Source organism: Crocodylus porosus, unplaced genomic scaffold (genome assembly GCF_001723895.1).
Source record: "Crocodylus porosus isolate Cpor-Errol unplaced genomic scaffold, CroPor_comp1, whole genome shotgun sequence".
NCBI classification, from domain to species: domain Eukaryota; kingdom Metazoa; phylum Chordata; order Crocodylia; family Crocodylidae; genus Crocodylus; species Crocodylus porosus.
The window spans coordinates 102,869,281-102,887,914 of record NW_017728947.1 but is presented as its reverse complement, the minus strand read 5'-3'; the positions used below and the strand labels follow the sequence as shown (position 1 = coordinate 102,887,914).

General features: G+C 46.4%; 1 protein-coding gene across 1 annotated transcript in view; it reads left to right on the top strand.

The window, feature by feature from the left end:
* Positions 1–6,435: 6,435 nt before the first annotated feature.
* Positions 6,436–18,634, top strand: part of AHNAK2 (AHNAK nucleoprotein 2) — a 63,822-nt gene continuing 51,623 nt past the window's right edge. The window contains exon 1 of the mRNA XM_019550808.1: positions 6,436–6,666. The gene's annotated coding sequence lies outside the window, so the exon portion shown is untranslated. The remainder of the gene's footprint in view (positions 6,667–18,634) is intronic.

Sequence of the window (18,634 nt, the reverse complement as noted above, 5' to 3'; positions counted from 1 at the left end):
GGGGCGTGGAGGGGGGCTCTGTGTAGTGCTGAGGGGGACTCTTCCTCCTTCTCCTCCCCCCACACTGCCACAAGGTGCGGAGGGGGCTCTGTGCAGTGCTGCCCAGCCTGGCCCAGTGTGGGCGGGGGGGCGGCTGTCACTGAGCCACAGCTGCTGGGGATGGCCCTGCCCCACAGCCCAGCCCTGCCCCGCTCAACCTCAGCCGAGGCAGCCTTGTGTGCCTGGGACGGGCCACAGGGGCAGGGCCCTCCCCAGCAGCTGCAGCTCAGACAGGGAAGCTGAGCCCTGTCAGGGAGTACAGCTTACCTGGCATATACGGGCAGTGGCTGGCCAAGCAGCGGGTTACCCGGGCCAGCTCAGAGTGGGACAGGGAAGGGAGAGGGGGAAATAAACCTCCTCCTCCTCTCTCCTTGTTGCTCCAGTGGTGGGGATGTGGCCAGATGCCATCCCAGCATGGCCCCGTTAAGGCAGAGGGGGCAGGGAGGGAGTTAATTCCTCCCTCCTTCCCTTCTGCCCACCAGGACCACAGCCGGGGGTTGCCAGCCCCAGCCCCCACCTCTGCCTCTGCCTCCCCAGCTGCAGGCAGAGCCTGGCTGCACTGGAGGGGAAGAAGGAAAGAATTAACCCCCTCTCTGTCCACTTTGCCTTAATGGGGTCATGCCAAGATATGTCTGCCCATGTCCCGACCCCTGTCTGGGCTAGAGAGCACAGAGGCAGGTCCAGTCCTGCTCATTGGAGCAGAGAACGTAACCTAGCCCAGGGATACAGGACATGCTGGGATGTTGGAGGATTCTGGTTTAACTTAAACTAGAAAGGGGTCTAGGACAGAAGCTGCATAAACTGGTTTGACCCAAATCAGTTAAATCTGATACTACATGTTTACCAGGTTTATCTTAAACTAGTTTTGGCCATTTTGCAACTGGTTTATATTCACTGAACTTATGGGCATTTATACAAGTACTTTTGTCTGCTCTGATGGGCCAGAGATCCGGTGCATCGGAGCAAACTTGATTAATCATGTCTGCGCCTCATGCGAGCTGATGTGCCCAGCACTGTGTCACATACATTTGTATAAACAGCAAAATTCACATCAGCGCTAGGAAAACGGCAGCGGTGCGCTTTTGAACTAAAACACCTTCAATGTGTTTTAGTTCAAAAGCACGCTGCTGCCATTTTCTCAGTGCTGATGCGCATTTTGCTGTTTATACACATGCGCACGCCACAACGCCTAGTGCTGCAGCGCAAGCATGTGTACAAACACCCTATGTTCTGTTACAGGTTTAAATCAATTTCTGATTACTTAAACTGATGTATGTATAACTTCTGTCCCTAGCCCCATCGTGCAGAGGGCACACTGAGCAGGGGACAAGATGCATAAATTTGAAGAGATTCAGAATCAGACTCATATCTTGGTTATGTTACAGGATCTTTCAATAGTCGGGCTTACAGCAGATCATGCTCTGCGATGTTATAGGTGGTCAGGCTCAACTTTATTAACGAGGTGCAAAACAAAACAGACTTAGTCAATGGTGTTATGTCCACCAGTGAGCACACACTCACCACGTCTCACACGCCCTAGCGACACGTGAGACTGCTGTCGTATACTGGCGAGGTGTTTCCAGGATAGGTCGCCGGGGTCAGGCGGGTCTGGCGTCCTCCCCTCCGGCTGGCCGGGCCGAAGGTCGCTCCGAATTCGAACCGATCCGTGAGTACGTTCCGTCGGGCGTGCAAAAGACCCCAAAGTTCGTAGTGCAATGTCTTTTATACCCTCAGTGATGCAGGGCGGTCTAATCGCGTGTGGCACTTCTTCATTGGCTCGGAGCGGTGACTGTCACATTACTGACAGACCCTGGACTTTCCCTTGGGAAACCCCGTGGAAAATCCCAACCGCATGTTTCTTCTATACTGCAGCCCTAGAGTCTCTTATTCATTTAGCACCTGTTACATAAACACTATGCAAGCCTCTAGTTGGCGTATGCGAACGTGGCCACCTATTACAAAAGGTTATAACACATAACAAATGCAAAATGATTACAAGAGGTTACACCGACATCACTGCAGTTGCACCCATTAACTGCACTGGAATTACTCCACACTTACATTAGAGTCTAGTACTTGATCTCCAATGCTAAGAGTTCTTGAGAGAGGCAACGTTGAAACCTCACTTGCTGTACATGTGGACACCTCATTTGTGAAAATATATGCCTTGCATGCAGTCCGATTAGTTTTACACAGGTGTTCTTGAACAGAACAAGCCAGGTTAATATCTGGTCATGAATTTCAAAGGTAAAAAGCACAAGGGAAGTGTGGGTGGACACCAGTTTGGCGACTGAGAGTGATACTATTCTACCTTAAGTCTCTGAAAAACAGCTGACACACAGGTTGAAGGTTGCTGGGAATGTTTCCTATATAGAGAGTCCATTTGTAGGGGAGAGGGGATCATAGAATAGGGTTCACTAAGCTAAACTAGCAACAAAGAAAGGAATGGATTAAGCTAAATTATCCTCTGTTTAACACTTGGTGACTCTTAATGGACTTTGCCATTGGCTCTGGGAACTTCTGAGTTGACCAACTTAACCAGGCTGAGACATGCTGAAGAAACTCAGCCTGTCTAGGCTACAGTCAGAGGGATGGCAGGACATTATATAAAGACAGGTATGCATATTAGGCCTGTGTGAAGCTTTGGTCCCTGATTCAATTCGGCGTAGATTCAGCCCAATTCAATGGCCGTATCTCTGAATCCGCATTGAATCAGAGGACCCTTTAATCGCTCCGAATCGAATTGGAACCCTCTGAATCGATTTGGAGAGATTCAGAAACATTTGTTGATTCGGACATCGAGACAGCTTTAAATGTTTTTTCTACATACCTCTAGGTAGCAGGGGCTTGTGAGTGCTGAGATGCTGGGGTGCATGGAGTGTCCCACAGAAGTGTGGGGGGCTCCCCAGCACGCTCAGCAGCAGACCCAGAAGTGGACCAGAAGCACTTCTGGTCCACTTCTGGGTCCACAAGGAAGCACGCTGGGGGCCCCCCCTGCACCCCTCCAGTTCAGCGACTGGTGCCTTCTGGGTCTGGGGGGCATCTGAAGTCCCCTTGTGGCTGATCGTTGAGCTGGAGGGCGTGGGGGAGCCCCCCACACGCTCTCCAGTGCATCCAGAAGTGAACCAGAAGTACTTCCAGTCCACTTCTGGGTTTGCTGCTGAGCATGTGGCGGGCCCCTCGCCTCACACTCCTGTGGGATGCTCCATGCGCCCCAGCATCTCACCGTTCACAAGGTGCACTGCTACCTAGAGATATGGAGAAAAAACTTCTAAAGCTGTGTCTATGTCAGAATCGCCGATTCTCCGAATCAGCATCAAATCTTCGGATTCGGCCAAATCAAATCAGGGACAGTGATCCAAATCAATGAAGCATGCTAAATTGATTTGTTGATTAGTTTGCAGATTAGTTTGCCGTCTAATCCGTATTTTAGGCTGTTTGTTCAAAGCTTTACTATTGAGTTGAAGCTGGTGAGCCACCTGGTTGGCTGTGTGATGTTGTGGTATTGCTGTACTTTATTTGGGTTATTACTCAGCTTTCGAATGGTTAACCATGCTTTCCTGCGTGGCTCATTTATTCCTTCAGTCAATTCTTTCCATTTCCATTGCCTTTCTTCTTGGACCTTGTTAGTTAGGGCTATCCCTGCTGCAATAGTGTCTTGTGAGAAAGGATCTCTTTGAAACATTTTCTGGTATTTTTTGTATTTGGTGGCTAGCATGGGAGTAAACACTGGTATACACTCAGTTCTGAGCCTTGAGTTATGTGCCTCTTGGAGGTTTTGTGCGGTGCATTCACAAAGGGGTGGTAGTTATCCGAGACTGGTTTGAGGTGTGTCACTTTTTTGTCAAGGCTTTCAGAAAAAACCTCGTCTCTGTCTAACTGAGACGACATACAAATGGTTCCATGCCGGTGTAATACAGATATATAGTGCCAATGTAATACAGCTATATAGATATTGGATACATCGGCTACCAGAGCAAATCTGCAATAAAGCAGCTGAAGTCAGTGCTGAGAACTACAGATACAAGATCTGGATTACACTTTTTTGTTCTGAGATGAACTTATTACAGATAAACTGACCAAAAAGCAGAGTCTCACCACCCCAAAACGGAGCATAGTTTTATATACATATTCACCTGGAACTTGTGTTTGCAGAAGCAGGCAGCCTGCCAACAACAGAGTCAAAACTTTTTTTCTTGTGTGTGTTTGACATACTTAAAAAAAAAAAAATCAAAATATTTAACAAAACAGTTTGAATAAATTGTGGAATGAAAAATCAATCATGCTGTTGGCTTTACATGTGCAACCAAGTCCTGCTCAACCACTCTGTGTGTATATATACACACAAGTGTATATGTATAGGGACTGGCTAAACTTTTGAATCTAAAAACTTTTGAATCTGAAGTTGAGCTTTCTTTGAGCTGTTCAATGCTGTCAGCTTCTGCTTCCTGGATCTGGATGTTTAGTGCTAAAAATATTTGTCTCCATGATAACATGATCCTGACCGCCTATTCCAGAAGGTTGTACCATGTTGTATTTTAATATTTCAAACAGGAAATGTCAAGGTCTGAGATATTCAACCCAGCCTATGATACCTGCACATAGCCATGTAACCCTTAAGATTATTAGGGGGTGAGTCACGTTAGGTGTGGATGGTTTCCAGATGAAGCTTTCAGTGAATTGGGCCTGTGCCACCCTTCAGACCCTGGTTTAGGATCTTCAGATTTGCTTGCAGAGGAGGCACAGGAGGGAAACCCTTATGAACATTCAAGGAGCTCTCTCCTACCCCATCTCATATCTTCAGTTCCCTGTTTTTACTTCTTGTTAATACAGCTCACCAAACCTGAGTTCTTCCATGGTTTTTTCCTTCCCTTTCAGGTCTCTGTATCTAAGACCCTCTTCATAGTTTTGTAAACGCCTCTCATAAAACCTGCTAGGTTTTATATGTCCCATGTATACCATATTCCTGAAAAAGCAGATAACCTTCCTCTTCTTGTCCTATTGTTTTCAAAACTTTCCTACATTTGCTACCTCCATCTCTGTAATCTTCTGTTTTCCCTTGACTTAGCAGGTAATCTGGCTAGAAGAGGGACTGCGTCTTTACATGAACGGCAGAGAGGCACATTCCCTTCTGGTGTGATTTGCATCATGCAGAGCTGGTTTCATAGTGTAAACAGTTTGTTATTTAAGACCTGGTTCTCAAATGAGGTCTGTACTAGTGCATGCAAAACAGACACACAATTATGTGCCCAATTTTCAGCAGCAAATGCCTGTTTTCCATGTGCCAATGCAGCAAGTGGAAATGCAAATTACTGTACTCATTCGTACTTTCTCCCAGTTTTTTTTAGACTTGGGTCCTAACGCTATTTAATGTGCAGAATTTCAGATACTCAAAACATCATTAAAATGGGTTTATAAAACCGTATAAGCAATGCACACAACATTTGCCCGGCCACAAAATTATCTCTTCTGCAAGCACGATCATTTCCTTGTCACTCGCCTATTTTTCACCTGTTCTTGTTCTGCTCTGGTGTGTTGGCAAAACAGCGGGCTGCACTACAGGACACTCCCACCTTCCTGTTTCTTTCTAGTTTGTATTTTGCTGCCTCCCCTGGGCTCCTGCCTGCTTCACAACATACGAAGGTCAGTAAAATCTCTGGATGGAGCAAACGCCAGCCCATTGCATTGCCTTTGCGCCGAGTGCTCCCAGCTTGCTTTTTTCTTGTCAGGTTATCAGAAGTCTTGCCTTTGCAAATGGGGGAACAGAAGGAGGGGCCATGAACTTGAATAGACCAGTTTCTGCCAGTGCTAAGCACCTTCCCTCATTTATTACGCCGGTATCAGGATGCTTTGCCTAGGCAGCGTGAAGGCGACTGACACTCCCTGGCTTTAAATCACTGCAGTGGTGCAAGTGAAGGATACAGTCAGGTCGGCTAATGCCAGCATTCAATTTTTTGATGCTATGCAGAACTGACAATTAAAGACTTGAACAGAGCAGCCTTGAAGTGAAAGTGTGAACTCTAGCGTTGTGATAAGCGACATGTACCTAGTACAGACACATCTGTTGGTATATATGTATGGTTGGTGACTCACGCATCCCCCAAGGCAAGGCTGGGAAAGAAGCTCAGGAAGAGAGGGGTTTGTTTTGCACTTTCCTATCCCATGCATTTGCAGTCACAAGGAAACTGGGCTGGATCTCTCCCTGGATACATCCTAGTGCTCGGCGCTGTGAGCAAACTGCACGCTGAAGGCCATGTATCACCTCCCTCTCTATGGCAATCCTAGTGAGCAACAAGTACAGCCTCTCTCTGCGGAGCCTGCCCTAGCTGAAGCAGCACAGCAGCTCCTCAGTACAGAAGGGATTGGGTTTCACAGGCGGTGTGATCTGTGACTGCACTCTTTGGCTTAGGCTATGGCAACAAGCCTCGTTGGGGCTTAGCCTTTCCCTCTCTGACTGTAGAGGAACGCCCCAGTCTACATAGAAGGAAAATTGTTTTGCTGCATTTCTGCACAGCCCTCACTGCAAATGCAGTAGAGAGAGAGAGAGAGAGAGTGGGGCAGGCTCTGGACTGGTGTTCTGGGCTATTTCAACTTCAGGGCAACTTTAGAGAACTTCAGTTATTTTGGGTAAGTTTGTTTAAATCTCTCTCTCTCTCTCTCTCCCCCTCCTCTCCCTCTGCCTCCTTTTTCTGCAATGCAGTTCGCACAACTTTGCAGTAAATTAAAAGGATTTTTAAACGAGGAACTTTAGCTCTGGGTGTCCTTTGGTGTAATAACGTGTCAGATTATAACTGTCACGCCAGCAGCTACCACCCTTGAGGCGTGAAGCATGCTTCTCCGTGCGCACCACCCCGCTGCTTCTGGAGAAACCTAACGAGGGAAGATTTCAAGTAAGGTACTTTACACAAGTCAACCATGTATGAAGCTGTGCCCACAGCTAAAACTTCTGTATCTGATATCCATTTTTGTCTAGGTCTCGTGCTTATGGAGAAACAGATTTCTGAGAGATTAGTCAGTTTAACACATGCTTGACAGCGCTCTGATGTGGTTTCCTGAGACGGGAGATTTAGCACTTGTGCATAACTTCGCGTGCTTTCAGGGAAGGATCCGCTTGGAGTCCCGTGCATTTTGCACCATTCAACCATCTCTGTTTCAAGCATACACGTTGCTTTCCCTCCTCCCCACTCCTTGCACTGCACAGGAGGACCCAAATGCAGGCATTGTGAAACTCTGCTTAAAGGAAATTAAAGTCACAGCCCTAAACTGCTTCAGTGCATTGCAGTGTGCACCCAGCTGTTTGATTGCAGTAACATTGATTTATAAATGTAAAGGAATCTCCTGTGAGTGCTTTGCGTTAAATATGTACATTGGTATTTTTACAGTGGATTTATTACAAGAGGAATGCTGTATGTATGCATATTACATATCAATAAATACCGTTTGCAATATATATAGCACCTTGGAATGTGTGCTTGGCACCAAAATGCCGTATTTTGGTAGTTTATGAGATAAGGATCAATCTCTCCAACGTTTAAAAAAGATATACAAATGAGATCCCACATATCTTTCCTATGAGTAGTAGGACTACTATAGAAAAACCTGATAATAATTAAGATTTGTCTCTCTGACAAAATTCCAATAATCCCATCGTTCGACCCATGTTATAATACTAACTTCAAACAAATTATCTGAAGCAGGGCTTTTGCATTGAGTTTCTAGCTAGTCTGTGCATCAAATGAGAAAGAGCTAGCATCTTTGACAGGCAAGAAGAAAAACATTATCCAAAAACCATCCCGGAGAGGGAACAGTTCAGGTATGAAATTTATGAAGCAAAAAACTCTGAAGGTTTAGTTGCATTCAGTGACTGCCACATACACTGTTCTGATCATTACTACCTGTTATGTACAAAAGTACAAAATGCTGGCTTCAACCTAACTGTAATTATTGCTTAAGTTATACACCTTGTTATGCCAAAGAGTGAGTAAGAAAAGTGTCAGCTCCAAAAGAGATTAAGCCAGAGATTATTTTTTTTTTGCAAATGAGCTTGTCCCACACTTGCTGCTAATGTACTTGTATAAACAGTGCAGAAAATCCCAGCAGTTTAATTAGCAGCATGAAATGCATCATGTTTCAGAGCTTTATTAGGCTGCTGCATTAGATACTTTTGAAGTTGCTATTTGTACAACCTTAAAAGTTAAATGCTAAAACTGTACTAGTTCTGCTTGAGTGCTTGCAAAGTCCCATGCTAGCTTTTGGGGGGTGGTTATGAGTTACTAGAGATTTGTCAGCTGAAATCGCATTTTACTATTTTTGGTGTGGCCCTCTCATAAAGTAAACTCAACTATTAGATTACAAGGTTCGTGTAAATCTTTTTCAGCTAATGTTGGTTTGACCATACTCGGGCCTTACAAGTAATTCATTGAAGATGGCTAAACTCCAATGTACTGTAAAGCTGTTTTTAGCATGAAAGATGTTAAGTTTGTTTAGTCAGAAGTGGTATCAGTAATTTCTTAGTGTTGATTACCCCATGATTTGAGAAGAGTGAATGTTTTAGGTTATTAATCATCTTGGAAGGTCAGTCTGCATACTCGGCTGTGCGGTCAACTTGCCTTTATCCACTTATAGTGGGAGTTGGAGCTCATCCCTGACGTGAAATCTGGCAGTTTGTGTAGAATATACAGCCAGGGAAATAAACCTTTAAAGGCCTGATACTGCCCTCATTGACTTCAGCAAGCTGAGAATCAGAAGTAAGGGCCAAATGCTTCTACTCTTCCTTGAGATTTTACTATCTTGGCAAGTTTTCCAAGGCATTGTGAAGAGCATGGAGTTAGGTGAAGCAGAATCTGGCCTTTAATGACTTCTTCAGAGAAGTATTCTACCTTCCACATAGCTGTCAGAAGTTATGCTCCTTGGTTTGAGTCTTTAAAGAATCACAAAACTTCTTTGCTTTGAATATACTGGCTTTGAAAAAAGCCAGTTGTCCTGTGTTGAAGTAGGGAGTCTCTGGGATTCCTCACATCATCACCGTAATGGACTAATCAGCCAGGAAATAAAATAGACTCATTTTAAAGACAAGAAAGTAACGTACAATTGATCACATAATTTTACATGGAGCTGTTTTTGCATGTTGTAATCCCTTCTGTATGATAGAGCCAAGAAAACTTGAATGGAGGAGTCAGAGCTCCCACTTCGAGTACTTAGGGACATCCAGCTGCAGATTCACTCTTACACTCATTTAAACAATGACTCTATAATGCCACAACTATAGATTCAGCTCTGCCTGACGTGCGGGGACCTGCCATTCTGTACAGTAAGGGATGGCTCTGTGTGCCAGGAAGACTAAGGCTTCCCCTAGGGCAGTGGCTTGATACTTCTGTTTTGTCTCTTCTCTAAGTCCTACTGCTCTTATTGACCACCCTGTTTTCCTTTTCAGCTGGCTACTCTACTTCCTGCCATCCCCTAGCAGTAGGTTATAGCACACATTCTCCAAAATTGAGGCTCTAGACCAGCCAGGACTGAATGACTGTCTAGGAACTGCTGCCCTCAGCATGTCCTGGCTGAGATAGGTGCACTCAGCCTGGAAGCCGGGAGGCTGACGTATCTCCTCCACCGTCGTGCCAGGAATATGTAAGGAGGACACTTTTCTTGTAAGGAGAAATATTTCTTGTGCAAACTGCAACCAGGCCTTGGAGGAGTGGAGGTGCAGCTGGGGAGGGCCTCTGATCCAGTAGGTAGGAACAACGTTGCTCCTCTTGGGAGTTCAAAACTCAGAATCTGTTGTCAACTTAAGCTTTGTTACCCATAGTAGGCAAACTGAGTGCAGGGAAGTGGGCAAGTGCAAGAGGGTAAAGAAAAGAAAGGACTAGGAAAATGTTCTTGAGGTGAACAGCATCTAAGCTGGCAGGAACTACCAACATGCATGATCCGATGCACAGGGGCCAAGGAAACATGACTTATGACTTGAGAAAAGGTTGGAAGATCTGGAATTCTTCTGGAGAAGACTGGGGGGGTTGACCAGTCTTCAGATACCTGAAGGGCAGTGATAAAAAGCATGGTGACCGACTATTCCCCGTGCCTGCAGAGGACACAACTGGAAGAAACGGTCTTAAACTGCAGCAAGGGACATTTAGGCTGGGTGCTAACCAGAACTTTCTAACGCAGACGTTGGGAAGAGATTACCTAGAGAGGTTGGAGACAGAGGACATGTGTAGATGAAATGGGGGCTCTGCGTTGAAGCAGTGGGTTGTTAAGCCCCCGTGTCATGCACACACCCCACACTTACCTGCCTCGGCGATGGCGGGGCGGGGGGGTGACGGCAGGCGGAGCGGTCCCTGGGCTGGGGGGGCTGGTGCTTCCCTCTGCGGCAGCGGCAGCACCCACCTGCAGGCATCTGGCTCCGGCAGTCCTGGGGGGCGCTGCAGCCGTGGAGGGGAGCACCAGGCCCCCGCGCAGCTCAGGCAGACTCGGGGGGAACTAAAAAATCAGGCTCAATGCTTTTCCTGCGCAGAGCTGCTTTCCCGGGCTGGGACCAGGATGCCTGCCCGGCTTCCTGGGGAGCCGCAGAGCTGCACAGAGCCCGGTGCTTGGCTGCACAGCTGTAGGGGCAAACAAACTTCTCGAAGGAGTTTTAGTTTGCTGTGCCCCAAGTCATTTAAGGCACATTACGCTGCTGAATTTCCTACAGTGGCTGGATGCAATACATCACCAAGGCGTGCAAACACCGACACTATTAAAGTGGTGCAAAAGCATTTAGCCCACTTTAAAGTGTCGGGGCACACACGTCTCACATAGATACTATCTCCATCCTTGGGAGTTTTTAAAAGCAAGTTAGGCATACACTTGAGTGAGACTCTTTAGACAGGGAGGATCCTGTCCTGAGCCGGAGGTTGGACGAGGGGACGTCCCAGGGGCCTTTCCAGTCCCACTGTTTTATGATTCTTGACTGAGGGGCAGCAATGCGAGTAAAAAACTCTCAGACAATGGAAGTATTTCAGGATGCCAGCTGCGCAGAAGCAATAGGAGGACGTAACAAAGGGGGCTCCCCTTTAGGCCCAAGGTCTGAACTCCCCCTGGCTCTCAGGGGAGCAGGTTCAGACCTATAGGAACAGTGCTTAGTCACAAATCAAACTTAAGGGAGCAGAAAAACAAACCTAGTTATAAAATTAACATCATTTCCAAGCTGGCTGATAAACACTTAAGATCAGGAAAGGGCCTAAGAGGGTAGTAACTGCAGCTCTCATCTGCTAGGCAAATATAAGCTTCGCTGTTACCCACACAGCAGAGGGAAGACACACTCCACTTCCCGGTGGCAGATGGAGCTGCCACTTTATTATACAAACAGAGCTGTGGTGGCCATGCCATCCTTGCAGCCATCCGAGCCTGAAGTCACACACTGCCCTCCTGCTCTTGCCCCACTTTCTGAGAGCTAAGGATCCAGTCCAAGTCCGAAGGAAGGACTTGCTACAGGGGCTAAGTGCCGAAGTTTGAGCTTGGGCTTCAGCCCTTTAGAAGGGAGGGACCCACCTGCTACATTTCCCCCCTGCTCGGTACCTGGAGCAAGGCAGTCATGCAACTCTCACTACCTCAGTGTGCTTCGTGAGAACGGCAGTGACTGTGGCCACAGCCATTATCTGTTATGTAGGAAGTCCTTCCAGAGGGCTGCAGTCACAGGTCCAGAAAAATGATATATTCAACCCCTTCAGTCATCCACATTCCCTCCCACTTCTTTTGTCGCCAAAGGACAGCTTCAGTCTTTAAGGATCTCCCAAGGCCCTTATTCATTCTCTTCCTGTATATTCAGCCCAGTTCCCTGGGCTTAAGACCTTTGCACCACGGCCCAGAGCGACCTGAAGTCTGTGCCATTCTTCCCATGGGTAGATGCTCAGTCTCTCCTATGCTCCTGCCTTATCTGCTTGTCTTGATATTCCTGCCAGCCAGTCCTAGCAAAATTATTTAGAGGGCGGTGGTGAAAGATGTGAGATTTGGAGTAAAAGTATTGCTCTAAATATACACATGCTCTGGGAAGTCTGGCAGGGGAAGGCAGCAGGAGCTTACAGGTGTTGATACCTACACTGTGCTCTGAAGAGGAGAAGTGATTTATAAGTTGTATTAGGCATTACAAAACATTGCTCCTGTAAGAAATGTGGTTAAAGCTAGATTAAAAGCAACCCTCATAAAAGTTTGGATTTTCTGCTTGGCTTAGATAGCAAGCCTAAAGCTTGGTGACTTAATTATAATGTATTCAAAGCTTATCTGAAAGTCTATGATCTAGAATAAAAAAAGTTGGGGGGGTGGAATCAGACTAGGTATCTCTACAGCCACTGGCATTCTCAGGAGATTGCTAATCTTTCCTGGAGCTGGCTGAGCGTTTCCTGTACAATTTGTGCTTCTAATATCTGCAAATCTTGAAATCAAGACAGGAAGCTTTTCTAGGAGAGATGCATTCATTCAGCCTCAGCTACTGGTGCTGAGGCAGAAATTAACTCGGTAAATGCTATGGTGTGCGTCATTAGAAGAGGAGAGATTAGATGACAGCAGTGAACCCTTTTGGCTTTAGATGAATCTGTTTTGCAGCCAGTACCAGGTAAGACATATGACAGATCCAGTTGCGAGTAGGTATTGTCATGGACTGTATGTCTGTTCAGGACTTTCCTGATCTGGCCAAGGCACTGAGAAATGGCTGCATGTGTCCAAAAGACAGAATACTAACAATTTGGGAGGGAATTTCACAGCAAAGTAGCAAGTAGCAAAGAAGCCTCTGGGAGGCAGATGTATGTGCCAGGGTGGACTGCTGGCATGCACTAGTATGCCACTGGCAGGAAGCAAGAATGCACGTGCGCTCTGCAGATACAGAGCCAGCCGGAAATGGGGGATAACGATGAAGTGGATGAGCCTTGATAAATGATTAAGTGTACCTGAGAGGCAGCTTTGGGGCAAAAACCTAGGAAGAACGAACCTGTTCTGTTTTTGCCATTGCTTATGAAGCACATGTCAAATTCCTGCAGCATCTGCAAAGAAAAAAAGTGTGTCGTAAGTCCCATCCTGCAAGTCCCCTGCAGGCAGAACTGCTGGCGGTATCACTGAGGGCACGCTGCATCGCAGTCTGCAGTAGAGTATGGCGATACCTGGGCCAGCTTTAAACAAGCTGCGCTCTAGACCATGCAGAGCCACACGCTGCTGCAGCCCAATGGCTCCGAGCCCTGAACTCATTTAAAACAAGCCCATGTGCCTGTACAACACTGAAGCCTGCAGCGTGGCCCTGTTCCAAGTCAAAGACAGCGTGCTATAGGGCAGTTACTAAAGCATAAGTCAGGAAACTGGAATGGAGGAAATACGACAGGAATGTTTATTGCCCCTATTAAAAGTGGGGGTGTTAGATTTCAAAAAGCAAAGTGTGTGGTGTGCTCCCTGGGTAGCAACCAGGCCATCCTCACTAGGGTCACGTGTCATAACCACTTCTGAGGAGCAGTCCTGCACCAAGAATGGGAAAAAACAGAAGAAAACCAGTAAGGACTCTACTGCCTGGCTTCCTTGTTTAGGACTCAGGAATGTGGCCGACAGGAGTCACCCAGTCACCAACAAGGACAAATAACACATGGACCAAACCAGCTCCAGGCAGAAGATCCAGCTTGGCACCTAGACTTTCAGCAAGGACAGGAACCGTTTGGGGAAGTGGCAATGTGGTCAGAAGGCTGTTTAGGCTCGTAAGCCACATGTGATGGCACATGACCACATCCCCACACATGACCAAAACAAGCCTCTTATTAGTCAGAGCACTGAAAACGACTTGGCCTGACTTCTACACCCAGCAGTTTTGTTTGTACTTTCTCCTAACTGGTTTGTGTCTGGGGCCTTTGGTTGGTTCATGGGAGTCAGGAGACACTAACCCCTCCCTTGTGATGGGGAGATGATCCCTCCATAGTGCTCTCGGGTCAGATGACTGGCACCGGGCAACAAAGATCAGTCTCTCACAGTATTGCCATGTGTGGGGAACCACAGGTAATCTTGGGGGCTGCATAAAACTTAAGTTAATAAGTAGATAGTAGATTCAAGGCACAGCATAGCAGGTAGGTAGGTAGACACAAGCCTGTGTGAGAGTTCCCAGAAGCAGACCTAATAATCCCCAGGTGGCAGAGCAGAGTAGAGGGTGTTTAGTATTTCCTTTGCTTCTGGGCATTGCTAGTTGCCTTATGGGGCCAGGCAGAATTTTTTCCCCTGCCTTCTGTTGCTAAAGGTGTCAGGGTGGTTGTTTCCCTCTTCCTTAAAAGCATAGGGGTTGGCTACAGCCAAGGCTGGGGATTGTGACTGGGATGTGCCAGTGCTGCTGGGACTAAAACCTAGAGGTTCCTGGCTAGAGGGACTTTCTCCTTTGCTCAGGGTCAGACCTATCACCATTTCAGCAGGGAATTTTACCCCCAGGTCTGACTGGTACGTGCTATGTGGACTTTGCCTTCCTCTGTAGCAGGGGGCATGGAGCTCTTGGATCTCTCAAATGTACATTAGCAAGTTTCACCACAGCAGGTCATTGGCCACTGTTGTCCTCCTGCTTTATCTGTGGCAGGTGATGGTGCTATGTCTTGTAGTTGTGCAACAGAGTTGATGTAATAGATAAGACAAAGATTTGTATGGGACAGTTTGGATAAGACAGTGCCTCAGACAGAGGTTTGGAGAAGATGCAATCTTCAGAGGTCCTTACTTTTAGGAGTCTAATGCGTTTACCCTCATGGAAAGAGGATGGCGGATGGATACAGAAAAGCACATTATTCCCTGCACATAAACATTATTCCCTGCACTTTCTTTTCTTTCTAAAATGTATAAACACTAAGTCAAGCCTACCACTCCCTCACCTAATATGGGCTGTCTCGCAGGCCAACAACAACAAGAGCGAGAAAAACAAGAAGGCTGTTCTCACAAAGAGATAGGAGATGGATAGGGATAAAGTTTTGGCTGTCTGATAGCTGGAGGCTCATGGGTCTGGTCCGTTTCAAGCACAGCAAGCTCAAACAATAGGAGTCAGGACATCCTGAGTTGGCACTGATTGAGCCAGTCTAAGAGTTGGGCCCTTAATATGACTGTAGAGCTGGGCTAGGGACAGACTTAAAAAAGCCTGAGCCTGAATTGTTTCAAATTTTGGAGGTTAGTCTAACCTGCAGAGATTGAATCGATTTGCAAGTGGATAGACATTCGCTTTTGATTTAGGAAGTACATAGACATGCTTGCAGTGCAGGAAGAACAGCCCTCCTTCCCCTTCATCAGTGCTAAGCTGAGGGGGGACATGGTTCAGCCCCTGCAGGATGCTATGATTAGGGAGGGATTTAACTTCCCACCTTGGCCTGCACAGTCCCCAGCTGGGGTGTGCCTGGAGGGGGGAAGGGAAGCAGCCCCTGCCAGTCTTCCCCCCTCCCCCACCATGCTGTTCAAGGGGCGGGGACAAAGTGTTATTCAAGTGTTGCCAAAGCCCAGTTCCTGGGCCCCGGCTATCACTCTGGGACAAGAGGGGTGGGGAGGGAGGACTGCATGCGTGGACTGCATGCATCTGTTGATGATACTGAGCTTTCAGTCTCCCTCTGAAAAGCTTTTTGCAAAGTCTTTTTAAGGAAGAATGGAGGGACATTGCCAGGGGACCTGTTGGTTAGCTCCAAAAAGTCCTAAGTAGACACTGATCTGTCTGCCTTTGTCCCAGTGAAATTGGAGATGCACACGCATAGACATCTTTTGGAATTAACTAGCATGGGGATGGCGTGACTATGATCAGATGCTGGCTGAGGTCCATGCCACTGGGGTTTGTGCTGGAGGAGGCAGAATCCCAGCTTGAGCAGGGAGTGCTGAGTGGGGGCGGCCAGGGGGAAGCCAGGCAGATGTTGCTGTCTCCTGGCTGCAGTCTCCACATCCTTCTCAGCCAGCCAGAGGGAAGAGGGCCAGGGGGGTTAGGGGGAAGAGGGGCAGAGCTAGCCCTGCTCTCTGGAGCAGACACCCCAGTCCAGCCCAGCCCAGCCCAGCCCAAGGCTGAAAAGCATGCTGGGATGCTGGTGGACTCTGGTTTAACTTAAACCAGGAAGGGGTCTGGAACAGAAGTTCCATGAACTGGTTTGACCCAAATCAGTTCAGTCTGATATTACATTCAGCCAGGTTTATCTTAAAATAAACCAGTTTGGACTATTTTGAAACTGATTTAAGTGCACTGAACCTCTATTCTGTTATACATTTAAACTTGTTTCTGATCACTTAAACTGGTTTATGTGTAACTTCTGTCCCTAGCCGTGTTGTTTAAGAAAGGTATAGAGCTATTCTCTCAGAAAGAGACAATTTTAAATAGAAATTATTTCATGAGGAAGGAAAACTGAAACGTAGGCGTAGCATTTCATAAAAAAAGCAAGAGGGTCTTACTGAATCTTCCTACTATTACTATTTAATTGCCATAGTATGATAGCACCCAGGAACTCCAAACCACACTCAGGCCCCAAGGTTTTAGGTGCTGCACAGATGGGTAACAAAAAGACAGCCCCTGCCTTACAGAAATGGGTCTGAAAGTCAAGACAGGTGGACAAGACAGACACATGGGGCAATGGTGATGGCAGTTAAGTCTTTTAGGGGAAACAGAACAGTTTTGGTCGTGCTCTCATTTGTTTTGCTGTGTATGAGTTTCCAGGAATTCATAGGAATTTCTGCTCATAGTACAGCCCTGCATTGATTGCGGTTGTTCAACATGTTACTCAGGGCAAATTTTCCCTTGCATAGCGGTAGCTGGGTTGTGTATCTGTTGTTGCTAGATGCACGGTTCCCATGCAGGAAAGCAGGATATCCAAGCAGAGGGTTGCTTTGCAGATCTGAATGCAACCTTCCATTCTAAAGATATGGTGAATGCATTTGTCCTCTGAGAGGCAAGGATTTCTTAGGATGATACCTTTTATTGGGCCAGGGAGCATCCATTACATTCAGCAGCCTGAAGGCAGAGCATTGGACAGTCAAGTTATAGCAATAGCAGCACAAAACATGCATTCCTTAATGCTTAAAGTAATTAGCAGGAAAAATGAAGTGGTGTTTGCTCTGAAAGGAGGAAGGCTAGTCAAGTAATAGTGTATTGCAGCCAATAATACACCTACCTAGGCTCAGCCAGACATGATACATCGTGGTTCTTTTTGCTAAGATGAAGTAACAATAGAGGCTTCATGCACTTATGAAAATATGTAGCATCTCAAAAGTACATAATTGGCTCTCTGGACAGTGTTGAAAGCTACCCCTCAAAAGGCTAGGAGGATCCGTTCAGGAAATCAAAAACTTATTACATGTGAAATCAATGCTAATGGTATCATCAGATTTTAAGCAGATCTTTTCACTGAGGTTGATGCCAGTATCATGCTGCACTGCTCTACCTTCTCCCTCCTGTAAGTACAAACCTACTGAGGATTATTTGTTACTGCCTATAATTATATATTTATGTGTATATATATAATTACATAGCCATGATTCAGTATGATGTGAGATGAGCCCAAGAGCATTGATTGTACAGTTACCTTCCCACAATAATGTTTTCATAATTACTCTTTCAGCAAATACATCATCAGTTACTTCTTAATTGTTATGTATGTGTCAGATATGAATATGCATGTATATTTATTTCAATGCAGCAGATTAGAGGAATCTTGCTTTGACAGGGTAGCTGGCAAAGGCATCATTCTTCACTGCCTGCTAGGGCGGGATTCAGTAGAAATGCTGACTGGCTTCTTTGCAAGGCCTGGGAATAACTGAGTTTTCCTTTGTCAGTAGAAACTAGGGATCTGCACCTCACAAGCCTTGAAGAGGAGAGAATATAGGAAAGGGCAAGTGTAAAACATTTTCTTTCACCTTATAGCTAAGAGAGGCAGCATGGTTCAGTGGAGACAATGGGGAGGTTCTTTTTATTCCTGGGTGTGCCACTGACTTCTTACCTGAGTTGGGCAAATCATCTCACTTTGTTGCCTTCATGTCTGTACAAGGATAATGATATCAACCTTCATTTGTACAGCACTTTAAGCTCTGTGGGTGAACAGGGCTATGTCAGATCTAAGTAATGAAGAAAACTTTAGGCCAGTCACCACCTCTCTCTCAATGCAGGGCAGAAAGCAAAGCAGAACAAATGTATCTTGTTTCACAACTAGGAGGCTCAGGTCTCTGGGCACTGGATCACTCAGGGAGCCTCCCATCCTATTCACTAAATCACTGGGCTGGAAGGGACCTCAAAGGTCACCACTCCAACCCCCAGTACAGATGTAGGCTATGTTATTCCTAAACCACCCCTTGAACACACAAACTCCTTGTGGCACTGATTTATCCATAAATACAACTGCTATAGTATTAGCTACTGTATTTTCTAGTGTCTAAGATTCACCTTCTTCCCCCCACCCTGAAGATAAAACTGCGAGGGGGAAAAAATTAAAAACATAAATTGCTTGAATTTAGGCTGACTTTTTACAATAATTCAATCACTGTGCCTAAGATGCACCTTAATTTTAGACCACCTTTTTAACAGGGGGAGGACGCATCTTATACACTGGAAAATACGGTTGGTGTCTAACAGTTCTGCTGGATTCAGTACCAGTGGTTAACTGGCTTTGAG